Here is a 14,392-nt window from a genome sequence, read left to right as displayed (position 1 = left end):
GAGGAGAGAGAGTTAGCTTTAGCAGTGCAGAGAGCCTCCGTGACACAGAGAAGAGCAGTCTCAGTTGAGTGACCAGTCTTGAAACCTGACTGATTTGGATCAAGAAGGTAATTCTGAGAGAGATAGCAAGAGAGCTGGCCAAGGACGGCACGTTCAAGAGTTTTGGAGAGAAAAGAAAGAAGGGATACTGGTCTGTAGTTGTTGACATCGGATGGATCGAGTGTCGGTTTTTTCAGAAGGGGTGCAACTCTCGCTCTCTTGAAGATGGAAGGGACGTAGCCAGCGGTCAAGGATGAGGATGAGTTGATGAGCGAGGTGAGGTAAGGGAGAAGGGCTCCGGAAATGGTCTGGAGAAGAGAGGGGATAGGGTCAAGCGGGCAGGTTGTTGGGCGGCTGGCCGTCACAAGACGCGAGATTTCATCTGGAGAGAGAGGGGAGAAAGAGGTCAAAGCACAGGGTAGGGCAGTGTGAGCAGGACCAGCGGTGTCGTTTGACTTAACAAACGAGGGTCGGATGTCGTCGACCTTCTTTTCAAAATGGTGGGCGAAGTCATCCGCAGAGAGGGAGGAGGGGGGGAGGGGGAGGAGGATTCAGGAGGGACGAGAAGGTGGCAAAGAGCTTCCTAGGGTTAGAGGCAGATGCTTGGAATTTAGAGTGGTAGAAAGTGGCTTTAGCAGCAGAAACAGGAGAGGAAAATGTTCTGTGAGCTCGCAATGAATTGTCGAGCCACGGAGCAGGAGGGGAGGACCGAGCCGGCCCTGAGGATAGGGGACATAGAGAGTCAAAGGATGCAGAAAGGGAGGAGAGGAGGGTTGAGGAGGCAGAATCAGGAGATAGGTTGGAGAAGGTTTGAGCAGAGGGAAGAGATGATAGGATGGAAGAGGAGAGAGTAGCGGGAGAGAGAGAGCGAAGGTTGCGACGGCGCAATACCATCCGAGTAGGGGCAGAGTGAGAAGTGTTGGAGGAGAGCGAGAGGGAAAAGGATACAAGGTAGTGGTCGGAGACTTGGAGGGGAGTTGCAATGAGATTAGTGGAAGAACAGCATCTAGTAAAGATGAGGTCAAGCGTATTGCCTGCAATGTGAGTAGGGGGGGAAGGTGAGAGGGTGAGGTCAAAAGAGGAGAAGAGTGGAAAGAAGGAGGCAGAGAGGAATGAGTCAAAGGTAGACGTGGGGAGGTTAAAGTCACCCAGAACTGTGAGAGGTGAGCCATCCTCAGGAAAGGAACTTATCAAGGCGTCAAACTCATTGATGAACTCTCCAAGGGAACCTGGAGGGCAATAAATGATAAGGATGTTAAGCTTGAAAGGGCTGGTAACTGTGACAGCATGGAATTCAAAGGAGGCGATAGACAGATTGGTCAGGGGAGAAAGAGAGAAAGTCCACTTGGGAGAGATGAGGATTCCAGTGCCACCACCCCGCTGGCCAGATGCTCTGCGAGAACACGTGGGCAGACGTGGAGAGAGCAGTAGGAGTAGCAGTGTTATCTGTGGTAATCCATGTTTCCGTCAGCGCCAAGAAGTCGAGGGACTGGAGGGTAGCATAGGCTGAGATGAACTCTGCCTTGTTGGCCGCAGACCGGCAGTTCCAAAGGCTGCCGGAGACCTGGAATTCCACGTTGGTCGTGCGCGCTGGGACCACCAGGTTAGAGTGGCAGCGGCCACGCGGTGTGAAGCGTTTGTATGGCCTGTGCAGAGGGGAGAGAACAGGGATAGACAGACACATAGTTGACAGGCTACAGAAGAGGCTACGCTAATGCAAAGGAGATTGGAATGACAAGTGGACTACACATCTCGAATGTTCAGAAACTTAAGCTTACATTGCAAAAACCTTAGACTAAAATGACTAAAATGATACAGTACTGCTGGCTGGTGAAGTAGGCTAGCTATAAGGGTATTGAGTGAAAAAAGGATATTAGCCTGGTCCCAGATCTGTTTGTGCTGTGTAGGTTAATATATGGAGATGGGCATGGAGTAAGCCTGGTCCCAGATCTGTTTGTGCTGTATAGGTTAATATATGGAGATGGGCATGGAGTAAGCCTGGTCCCAGATCTGTTTGTGCTGTATAGGTTAATATATATACAGATGGGCATGGAGTAAGCCTGGTCCCAGATCTGTTTGTGCTGTATAGGTTAATATATGGAGAGGATGTCAAAACTATCTTTAACCAGAGATCACACTTTTTTCAAACACTATAAAATTATTTGATACATTTTTTTGATTGAAGACAACTTTAATTTGCTTTGAATCTAGTGTTCCATGGATACATGTGCACAACAAAAAAATAAAGCAAACCAAGCAGGGACAGACTGGGACAAAAATTCAGTCCTGGCATTTCAGCCACGCTAGCCCACATCACCGCCATGTCTGTCACTCCTAAGTGTTAATCGCTATTACATATAGAGCCAACATATTAAGGAACTGGCAGTACATCTGTCTCTCTGTCTGTCACTCCTAATATCACGTTTGAAGGTATGACCCAGGTGCAGACAGTGTTGAAGAAACAAAAGTTGAATCTTTAAACAAGGGCAGGCAAATGACAGGTCAAGGCAGGCAGGGATCAATAATCCAGAGAGGGTGTAAGGCACCGGAACAGCAGGCAGGCTCGGGGTCAGGGCAGGCAGGAAAGGTTAAAACCGGGAAACTAGAAAACAGGAACAATCGAGAGAGAGAGAGGAGCAAAGGGAAAAACGCTGGTAGGCTTGACAAAACACAATGAACTGGCAACAGACAAACAGAGAACTCAGGTATAAATACACTGGGGATAATGGGGGAGATTGGTGACACCTGGGGAGGGGGGGGGGGTGGAGACAATCAAAAGGACAGGTGAAACAGATCAGGGCATGACACCTAAGTGTTAATCGCTATTACATATAGAGCCAACATATTAAGGAACTGGCAGTACATCTGAATGTCTGTTTTCTTCCTACCTCCACCGCACTCACCTCTGAGCTGTCTATGCTAAGCCTAGCATCCTTTACCACAGCACTGGGACCAGAAGAACAGGGGACCACACTGCCTGCACTGGGCCCAGCAACATCCTAGTTGTGATTGAATAATCACGTCGTGACTTGACTTTAACATTGATCTCAAATCAAATCAAATCAAATTGTATTAGTCACATGTGCCAAATACAACAGGTGTAGACCTTACAGTGAAATGCTTACTTACGAGCCCCTAACCAACAATGCAGTTTAAAAAAATACGGATAAGAATAAGAAATAAAAGTAAGAAGTAATTTAAGAGCAGCAGTAAAACAACAATAGCAAGACTTCACAGTCCCCGTTGTTCCATAAGATGTATTTTTACTTGCTTTTTAAATCTGATTCAACTGCTTGCATCAGTTACCTGATGTGGAATAGAGTTTCATGTAGTCATGGCTCTATGTAGTACTGTGCACCTCCCATAGTCTGTTCTGGACTTGGGGACTGTGAAGAGACCTCTGGTGGCATGTCTTGTGGTGTATGCATGGGTGTCTGAGCTGTGTGCTAGTATTTTAAACAGACAGCTCGGTACCTTCAGCTTGTCAACACCTCTTACAAAAACAAGTAATGATTAAGTCAAGCTCTCTTCCACTTTTAGCTATAAGAGATATTGACATGCATGTCATTAATGTTAGCTCTCCATGTACTTTTAAGGGCCAGCCGTGCTACTCTGTTCTGAGCCAACTGCAATTTTCCCAAGTCCCTCTTTGTGGCACCTGACCACACGACTGAACAGTCCTGTAGGACCTGCCTTGTTGATAGTGTTGTTAAGAAGGCAGAGCAGCGCTTTATTATGGACAGACTTCTCCCCATCTTGGCTACTATTGTATCGATATGTTTTGACCGTGACAGTTTACAATCCAGGGTTACTCCAAGCAGTTTAGTCACCTAAACTTGTTCAATTTCCACATTATTCATTACAAGATGTAGTTGAGGTTTAGGGTTTAGTGAATGATTTGTCCCAAATACAATGCTTTTAGTTTTGGAAATAACTAGGACTAACTTATTCCTTGCTACCAATTCTGAAACTAACTGCAGCTCTTTAAGTGTCATTTCAGTCGCTGTAGTAGCTGACGTGTATAGTGTTGAGTCATCCTCATACATAGACACACTGGCCTTACTCAAAGCCAGTGACATGTTGTTTGTAAAAATTGAAAAAGCAAGGGGCCTAAACAGCTACCCTGGGAATTCCTGCTTCTACCTGGATTATGTTTCTCTCAGCCAATCATCAGTCATTTGTTTAAGTGCCGTGCCGTGCTTGTTGAGTGTCCTTCCCTATATGCGTGCTGAAAGTCTGTTGTCAATTTGTTTACTATGATATAGCATTGTATCTGGTCTGCAGAGTTCTGTCCTACTATCCAGGTCTGTACCCAAACAATTTGAACTTCTACTTTTAAAAATCCACCTCTCTAAAAACAAGTCTCTCACCATTGCCGCCTGCTATAGACCACCCTCTGCCCCCAGCTATGCTCTGGACACCATATGTGAACTGATTGCCCCCCATCTATCTTCAGAGCTCGTGCTGCTAGGTGACCTAAACTGGGACATGCTTAACACCCCAGCCATCCTACAATCTAAGCTTGATGCCCTCAATCTCACACAAATTATCAATGAACCTACCAGGTACCACCCCAAAGCTGTAAACACAGGCACCCTCATAGATATCATCCTAACCAACTTGCCCTCTAAATACACCTCTGCTGTTTTCAACCAAGATCTCAGTGATCACTGCCTCATTGCCTGCATCCGTAATGGGTCAGCGGTCAAACGACCTCTACTCATCACTGTCAAACGCTCCCTGAAACACTTCAGTGAGCAAGCCTTTCTAATCGACCTGGCCCGGGTATCCTGGAAGGATATTGACCTCATCCCTTCAGTAGAGGATGCCTGGTTATTTTTTTTAAATGCCTTCCTCACCATCTTAAATAAGCATGCCCCATTCAAGAAATTAAGAACCAGGAACAGATATAGCCCTTGATTCTCTCCAGACCTGACTGCCCTTAACCAACACAAAAACATCCTGTGGCGTTCTGCATTTGCATCGAACAGCCCCCGTGATATGCAACTTTTCAGGGAAGTTAGAAACCAATATACACAGGCAGTTAGAAAAGCCAAGGCTAGCTTTTTCAAGCAGAAATTTGCTTCCTGCAACACAAACTCAAAAAAGTTCTGGGACACTGTAAAGTCCTTGGAGAATAAGAGCACCTCCTCCCAGCTGGAGGATAGGAAACGCCACTATAAATCCACTATAATTGAGAATTTCAATGAGCATTTTTCTACGGCTGGCCATGCTTTCCACCTGGCTACCCCTACCCCGGTCAACAGCCCTGCACCCCCCACAGCAACTCGCCCAAGCCTTCCCCATTTCTCCTTCTCCCAAATCCAGTCAGCTGATGTTCTGCAAAATCTGGACCCCTACAAATCAGCCGGGCTAAACAATCTGGACCCTTTCTTTCTAAATTATCTGCCGAAATTGTTGCAACCCCTATTACTAGCCTGTTCAACCTCTCTTTCGTGTTGTCTGAGATTCCCAGAGATTGGAAAGCAGCTGCGGTCATCCCAGTCTTCAAAGGGGGGGACACTCTTAATCTAAACTGCTACAGACCTATATCTATCCTACCCTGCCTCTCTAAAGTCTTCGAAAGCCAAGTCAACAAACTGATTACCGACCATTTCGAATCCCACCGCACCTTCTCCGCTATGCGATCTGGTTTCAGAGCTGGTCATGGTTGCACCTCAGCCACGCTCAAGGTCCTAAACAATATCTTAACCGCCATCGATAAGAAACAATACTGTGCAGACTCTTTTCTCTGTATACATCAATGATGTCGCTCTTGCTGCTGGTGATTCTCTGATCCACCTTTACGCAGACAACACCATTCTGTATACTTCTGGCCCCTCTTTGGACACTGTGTTAACTACCCTCCAGACGAGCTTCAATGCCATACAACTCTCTGTCTGTGGCCTCTAACTGCTCTTAAATACAAGTATATAATAAATAAAACTAAATGCATGCTCTTCAACCGATCGCTGCCTGCACCTGCCCGCCCGTCCAGCATCACTACTCTGGACAGTTCTGACTTAGAATATGTGGACAACTACAAATACCTAGTTGTCTGGTTAGACTGTAAGCTCTCCTTCCAGACTCACATCAAACATCTCCAATCCAAAATTAAATCTAGAATTGGCTTCCAATTTCGCAACAAAGCATCCTTCACTCATGCTGCCAAACATACCCTCGTAAAACTGACCATCCTACCGATCCTCGACTTTGGTGATGTCATTTACAAAATAGCCTCCAATACCCTACTCAATAAATTGGATGCAGTCTATCACAGTGCCATCCTTTTTGTCACCAAAGCCCCATATACTACCCACCACTGTGACCTGTACGCTCTCGTTGGCTGGCCCTCACTTCATACTCGTCGCCAAACCCACTGGCTCCAGGTCTTCTACAAGACCCTGCTAGGTAAAGTTCCCCCTTATCTCAGCTCGCTGGTCACCATAGCAGCACCCACCTGTAGCACATGCTCCAGCAGGTATATCTCTCTGGTTTCCCCCAAAGCCATTTCCTCATTTGGCCGCCTCTCCTTCCAGTTCTCTGCTGCCAATGACTGGAACGAACTACAAAAATCCCTAAAACTTGAAACACATCTCCCTCACTAGCTTTAAGCGCCAGCTGTCAGAGCACCTCACAGATCACTGCACCTGTACATAGCCCATCTATAATTTAGCCCAAACTACTACCTCTTCCCCTACTGTATTTATTTTGCTCCTTTGCACCCCATTATTTCTATTTCTACTTTCTTCCACTGCAAATCTACCATTCCAGTGTTTTACTTGCTATATTGTATTTACCTCGCCAACATGGCCTTTTTTGCCTTTACCTCCCTTATCTCACCTCATTTGCTCACTTTGTATATAGACTTTTATTTCTACTATATTATTGACTGTATGTTTGTTTTACTCCATGTGTAACTCTGTGTTGTTGTATGTGTAAAATGAGAACTTGTTCTCAACTTGCCTACCTGGTTAAATAAAGGTCAAATAAAATAAAAATAAAATATATATATATATATATATAAAAAAAAAAATCCTGAAGTTTACTAAGGGTTGGTAACAGGCTGATTAGTCGGCTATTTGAGCCAGTAAAGAGGGCTTTACTATTCTTGGGTAGCGGAATGACTTTAGCTTCCCTCCAGGCCCGAGGGCACAAACTTTCTAGTAGGCTTAAATTGAAGATGTGGAAAATAGGAGTGGCAAAATAGGAGAGACCCCCAGCACATATATACAATTACTGGCCTTTCTAGGGAGTTTTTCCTAGCCACCGTGCTTCTACACCTGCATTGCTTGCTGTTTGGGGTTTTAGGCTGGGTTTCTGTACAGCACTTTGAGATATCAGCTGATGTAAGAAGGGCTTTATAAATAAATTTGATTTTGATACTAATCAGGGGAAATAGGAACCAGGTGTGCTTAATTAGACAAGACATGTCCGGAGTTGGTGGTAATGAACCAGTTCAGTGACACCTAGAAGCTGGTGACATAGAACTCCGGTACTGGTGCACAGAATGAGCAGCAGTCCTGGAGGGATCCATGACAACGGAATTCAAAAGTAAAATTCTTGTCTTTCAAAATTTGGTCCAATATACTTGGATGTGGTGTCAGCGTTTGTTGCTGGCATGTCATCCCTAAGTCTGTTTATCTTGCCAATGAAAAAGTCATTAAAATAGTTGGTAATATCAGTGGGCTGAATGAGCCATCTGATTCAATGAATGATGGAGCCGAGTTGGCTTTTTTCCACAAAATGTTATTGAAGGTGCTCCAAAGCTTTTTACTATCATTCATCTTTGTTTCATAGTATAGTTTATTTATATTTTTATTTAGCTTAGTCTCATGATTTCTTAATTTGCAATACATTTGCAAATCAATTGGGCTGCCAGACTAACTTGCCATACCTTTTGCCTCATCCCTCTCAACCGTACAATTTTTAAATTCCTCACCAATCCAAGGGGTTTAACAGTTTGTACAGTCTTAACCTCTACAGTTTTAACCTCTACAGAATTGGCAAGTCCCCCTGCAGGATGGTTGAGCTAACATAGACTAATGCGGTTAGCATGAGGTTGTAAGTAACAAGAACATTTCCCAGGACATAGACATATCTGATATTGGCAGAAAGCTTAAATTCTTGTTAATCTAACTGCACTGTTCAATTTACAGTAGCTATTACAGTGAAAGAATACCATGCTATTGTTTGAGGAGAGTGCACAGCTTTAAACTATAAAATGAGTTAATAAACCAATTAGTTACATTTGGGCAGTCTTGATACAACATTTTGAACAGAAATACAATGGTTCATTGGATCAGTCTAATACTTTGCATATTGCACATACATGCACAGATCTAAATTACACCTGCGCTGGAATAATACATTTAGGCATTTCTCTTGCATTTCAAAATTGATAGTTCAAAAAAATTCATGTTTTTTATCTTTGTATTATCTTTTACCAGATCTAATGTGTTATATTCTCCTACATTCATTTCACATTTCCACAAACTTCAAAGTGTTTCCTTTCAAATGGTATCAACAATAGGTCCTGAGCTACAGGCAGTTAGATTTGGCTATGTCATTTTAGGTGAAAATTGAAAAAAATGGGCGGATCCTTTTAATGGCTGTGTGCTTATTACTAATTTGAATAAACAATTTCATAAATGTGTCAAGTGCAGCATCTGGTTGCTCCTCATTACACACCACAGACCAGCAAATATTCTTTACATCATCAACATATGAATCTGTAAGGGGTGCGTACTGGCGGCAGAGAAGTCAGGCACAGGAGAGCAAAACTGATTTACAACGGCGCAGTTTAATAAATAACACCACCGTAAACAGTACAAAAGTCAATGGGTAAAACCCGTCACACACCAGCATAACGTGCACAAGCACTACAATAAACAATACTGGACAAGGACATGGGGGGAACAGAGGATTAAATACACAACATGTAATGATGGAATTGAAACCAGTGTGGGAAGACAAGACAAAACAAATGGAAAATGAAAGGTGGGTCGGCGATGGCTAGAAGACCGGTGATGTCGACCACCGAACTTCGCCCGCCGAACGTCGCCCGAACAAGGAGAGGGACTGACTTCGGAGGAAGTCGTGACAGAATCACTACAAAACGTATTGTATGACCTCTTATACGCTATATTAGGCCCAGCCTTTGGAACTTTGGTTTTCCTAGATAAATGAAATCAAAGTTTATTTGTCACGTGCACCACAGGGTAAAACATAATTCACAGTTGAGGGTTCCAGATCATAGCTGATGCTGAACATTATATTATAAATTATATGGTTTGGGCTTTTCATGCAATAATCGTTTAGTGGTCATATATTTATTGACGACTAAGTATAAAAAACATACATGTTATAGTGCTAGCCATTAAAATGTAATTTCCAATAGAGCCGACATATACGACATTTACCGTGAATGCAGTCTCCGCGAATACGGGAACATTGCCTTTAAAGGGTTCTGAAAAAGGGCCGATCAGATTGAATCCTGGTCAAGGTATGATGATTACCATACATCACTCCTTAATGGTCACTTCAAGAAAGTACCATGAACGGTAACACTTTTCTTAGAAGCTGAGAGAATTGACGGCTGTCAGAAGTCAAACCATCCAGTCAACAAGCCACAGAAAATGTGTTTATTAAAAGTTAAGTCAAATGCCCCACATTCACATCAAATACTGAAAAATGTTTTATTGAAGAGACAGTAACAAGGAGTTTAAATACAGGAACATTTGTATTAATCAGAGAATCACTGTATAAAGATTTGAATGGTGGATGGCTTAATAAAGAGGCTAAGACAGGGGTTCTCAAACCTCTCCTCGGAGACCCCCAGCTGTTCCTCTCCTCGGAGTCCCCAAGCTGTTCCTCTCCTCGGGGACCCCCAGCTGTTCCTCTCCTCGGAGACCCCCAGCTGTTCCTCTCCTCAGAGACCCCCAGCTGTTCCTCTCCTCAGAGACCCCAAGCTGTTCCAAACCTCTCCTCGGAGACGCTTAGCTGTTCCTCTCCTCAGAGACCCCCAGCTGTTCCAAACCTCTCCTCAGAGACCCCCAGCTGTTCCAAACCTCTCCTCAGAGACCCCCAGCTGTTCCAAACCTCTCCTCAGAGACCCCCAGCTGTTCCTCTCCTCGGAGACCCCCAGCTGTTCCAAACCTCTCCTCAGAGACCCCCAGCTGTTCCAAACCTCTCCTCAGAGACCCCCAGCTGTTCTAAACCTCTCCTCAGAGACCCCCAGCTGTTCCTCTCCTCGGAGACCCCCAGCTGTTCCAAACCTCTCCTCGGAGACCCCCAGCTGTTCCAAACCTCTCCTCGGAGACCCCCAGCTGTTCCTCTCCTCGGGGACCCCCAACTGTTCCAGACCTCCCTCGGAAACCCCCAGCTGTTCCAAACCTCTCCTCTGAGACCCCCAGCTGTTCCTCTCCTCGGAGACCCCCAGCTGTTCCTCTCCTCGGGGACCCCCAGCTGTTCCAAACCTCTCCTCGGAGACCCACAACTGTGCCTCTCCTCAGAGACCCCCAGCTGTTCCAAACCTCTCCTCAGAGACCCCCAGCTGTTCCAAACCTCTCCTCGGAGACCCCCAGCTGTTCCAAACCTCTCCTCGGAGACCCCCAGCTGTTCCAAACCTCTCCTCGGAGACCCCCAGCTGTTCCAAACCTCTCCTTGGGGACCCCCAGCTGTTCCTCTCCTCGGAGACCCCCAGCTGTTCCAAACCTCTCCTCGGAGACCCCCAGCTGTTCCAAACCTCTCCTCAGAGACCCCCAGCTGTTCTAAACCTCTCCTCGGAGACCCCCAGCTGTTCCTCTCCTCAGAGACCCCCAGCTGTTCCAAACCTCTCCCCCGGTCATTCAATGTATTTTACCTTTACCACAGCTAGCACACCTGATTCAACGCGTCAACTAATCATCAGCCCTTATAGGTGAATCAGGTGAGATAGTTCAGGGCTATATCAACACTGAGGAGAGGGGTAAGAGACTGGTAGCAGTAGAGATGTCTGAGGGTCCCCTGAGGAGAGGGGTAAGAGACTGGTAGCAGTAGAGATGTCTGAGGGTCCCCTGAGGAGAGGGGTAAGAGACTGGTAGCAGTAGAGATGTCTGAGGGTCCCCTGAGGAGAGGGGTAAGAGACTGGTAGCAGTAGAGATGTCTGAGGGTCCCCAGAGGAGAGGGGTAAGAGACTGGTAGCAGTAGAGATGTCTGAGGGTCCCCTGAGGAGAGGGGTAAGAGACTGGTAGCAGTAGAGATGTCTGAGGGTCCCCAGAGGAGAGGGGTAAGAGACTGGTAGCAGTAGAGATGTCTGAGGGTCCCCTGAGGAGAGGGGTAAGAGACTGGTAGCAGTAGAGATGTCTGAGGGTCCCCAGAGGAGAGGGGTAAGAGACTGGTAGCAGTAGAGATGTCTGAGGGTCCCCTGAGGAGAGGGGTAAGAGACAGTAGAGATGTCTGAGGGTCCAATGAAGAGAGGGGTAAGAGACTGGTAGCAGTAGAGATGTCTGAGGGTCCCCTGAGGAGAGGGGTAAGAGACTGGTAGCAGTAGAGATGTCTGAGGGTCCCCTGAGGAGAGGGGTAAGAGACTGGTAGCAGTAGAGATGTCTGAGGGTCCCCTGAGGAGAGGGGTAAGAGACTGGTAGCAGTAGAGATGTCTGAGGGTCCCCTGAGGAGAGGGGTAAGAGACTGGTAGCAGTAGAGATGTCTGAGGGTCCCCTGAGGAGAGGGGTAAGAGACTGGTAGCAGTAGAGATGTCTGAGGGTCCACTGAGGAGAGGGGTAAGAGACAGTAGAGATGTCTGAGGGTCCCCTGAGGAGAGGGGTAAGAGACTGGTAGCAGTAGAGATGTCTGAGGGTCCCCTGAGGAGAGGGGTAAGAGACTGGTAGCAGTAGAGATGTCTGAGGGTCCCCTGAGGAGAGGGGTAAGAGACTGGTAGCAGTAGAGATGTCTGAGGGTCCCCTGAGGAGAGGGGTAAGAGACAGTAGAGATGTCTGAGGGTCCAATGAAGAGAGGGGTAAGAGACTGGTAGCAGTAGAGATGTCTGAGGGTCCCCTGAGGAGAGGGGTAAGAGACTGGTAGCAGTAGAGATGTCTGAGGGTCCCCTGAGGAGAGGGGTAAGAGACTGGTAGCAGTAGAGATGTCTGAGGGTCCCCTGAGGAGAGGGGTAAGAGACTGGTAGCAGTAGAGATGTCTGAGGGTCCCCTGAGGAGAGGGGTAAGAGACTGGTAGCAGTAGAGATGTCTGAGGGTCCACTGAGGAGAGGGGTAAGAGACAGTAGAGATGTCTGAGGGTCCCCAGAGGAGAGGGGTAAGAGACTGGTAGCAGTAGAGATGTCTGAGGGTCCCCTGAGGAGAGGGGTAAGAGACTGGTAGCAGTAGAGATGTCTGAGGGTCCCCTGAGGAGAGGGGTAAGAGACTGGTGGCAGTAGAGATGTCTGAGGGTCCCCTGAGGAGAGGGGTAAGAGACTGGTAGCAGTAGAGATGTCTGAGGGTCCCCTGAGGAGAGGGGTAAGAGACTGGTAGCAGTAGAGATGTCTGAGGGTCCCCAGAGGAGAGGGGTAAGAGACTGGTAGCAGTAGAGATGTCTGAGGGTCCCCTGAGGAGAGGGGTAAGAGACTGGTAGCAGTAGAGATGTCTGAGGGTCCCCAGAGGAGAGGGGTAAGAGACTGGTAGCAGTAGAGATGTCTGAGGGTCCCCTGAGGAGAGGGGTAAGAGACTGGTAGCAGTAGAGATGTCTGAGGGTCCCCAGAGGAGAGGGGTAAGAGACTGGTAGCAGTAGAGATGTCTGAGGGTCCCCTGAGGAGAGGGGTAAGAGACAGTAGAGATGTCTGAGGGTCCAATGAAGAGAGGGGTAAGAGACTGGTAGCAGTAGAGATGTCTGAGGGTCCCCTGAGGAGAGGGGTAAGAGACTGGTAGCAGTAGAGATGTCTGAGGGTCCCCTGAGGAGAGGGGTAAGAGACTGGTAGCAGTAGAGATGTCTGAGGGTCCCCTGAGGAGAGGGGTAAGAGACTGGTAGCAGTAGAGATGTCTGAGGGTCCCCTGAGGAGAGGGGTAAGAGACTGGTAGCAGTAGAGATGTCTGAGGGTCCCCTGAGGAGAGGGGTAAGAGACTGGTAGCAGTAGAGATGTCTGAGGGTCCACTGAGGAGAGGGGTAAGAGACAGTAGAGATGTCTGAGGGTCCCCTGAGGAGAGGGGTAAGAGACTGGTAGCAGTAGAGATGTCTGAGGGTCCCCTGAGGAGAGGGGTAAGAGACTGGTAGCAGTAGAGATGTCTGAGGGTCCCCTGAGGAGAGGGGTAAGAGACTGGTAGCAGTAGAGATGTCTGAGGGTCCCCTGAGGAGAGGGGTAAGAGACAGTAGAGATGTCTGAGGGTCCAATGAAGAGAGGGGTAAGAGACTGGTAGCAGTAGAGATGTCTGAGGGTCCCCTGAGGAGAGGGGTAAGAGACTGGTAGCAGTAGAGATGTCTGAGGGTCCCCTGAGGAGAGGGGTAAGAGACTGGTAGCAGTAGAGATGTCTGAGGGTCCCCTGAGGAGAGGGGTAAGAGACTGGTAGCAGTAGAGATGTCTGAGGGTCCCCTGAGGAGAGGGGTAAGAGACTGGTAGCAGTAGAGATGTCTGAGGGTCCACTGAGGAGAGGGGTAAGAGACAGTAGAGATGTCTGAGGGTCCCCAGAGGAGAGGGGTAAGAGACTGGTAGCAGTAGAGATGTCTGAGGGTCCCCTGAGGAGAGGGGTAAGAGACTGGTAGCAGTAGAGATGTCTGAGGGTCCCCTGAGGAGAGGGGTAAGAGACTGGTAGCAGTAGAGATGTCTGAGGGTCCCCTGAGGAGAGGGGTAAGAGACTGGTAGCAGTAGAGATGTCTGAGGGTCCCCTGAGGAGAGGGGTAAGAGACTGGTAGTAGTAGAGATGTCTGAGGGTCCCCTGAGGAGAGGGGTAAGAGACTGGTAGCAGTAGAGATGTCTGAGGGTCCCCTGAGGAGAGGGGTAAGAGACTGGTAGCAGTAGAGATGTCTGAGGGTCCCCTGAGGAGAGGGGTAAGAGACTGGTAGCAGTAGAGATGTCTGAGGGTCCCCAGAGGAGAGGGGTAAGAGACTGGTAGCAGTAGAGATGTCTGAGGGTCCCTTGAGGAGAGGGGTAAGAGACTGGTAGCAGTAGAGATGTCTGAGGGTCCCCTGAGGAGAGGGGTAAGAGACAGTAGAGATGTCTGAGGGTCCCCTGAGGAGAGGGGTAAGAGACTGGTAGCAGTAGAGATGTCTGAGGGTCCCTTGAGGAGAGGGGTAAGAGACAGTAGAGATGTCTGAGGGTCCCCTGAGGAGAGGGGTAAGAGACTGGTAGCAGTAGAGATGTCTGAGGGTCCCCTGAGGAGAGGGGTAA

The sequence above is a fragment of the Salmo trutta genome, chromosome 7 (assembly GCF_901001165.1).
Source record: "Salmo trutta chromosome 7, fSalTru1.1, whole genome shotgun sequence".
Classification (NCBI taxonomy): domain Eukaryota; kingdom Metazoa; phylum Chordata; class Actinopteri; order Salmoniformes; family Salmonidae; genus Salmo; species Salmo trutta.
This window is presented reverse-complemented; position numbering follows the sequence as displayed.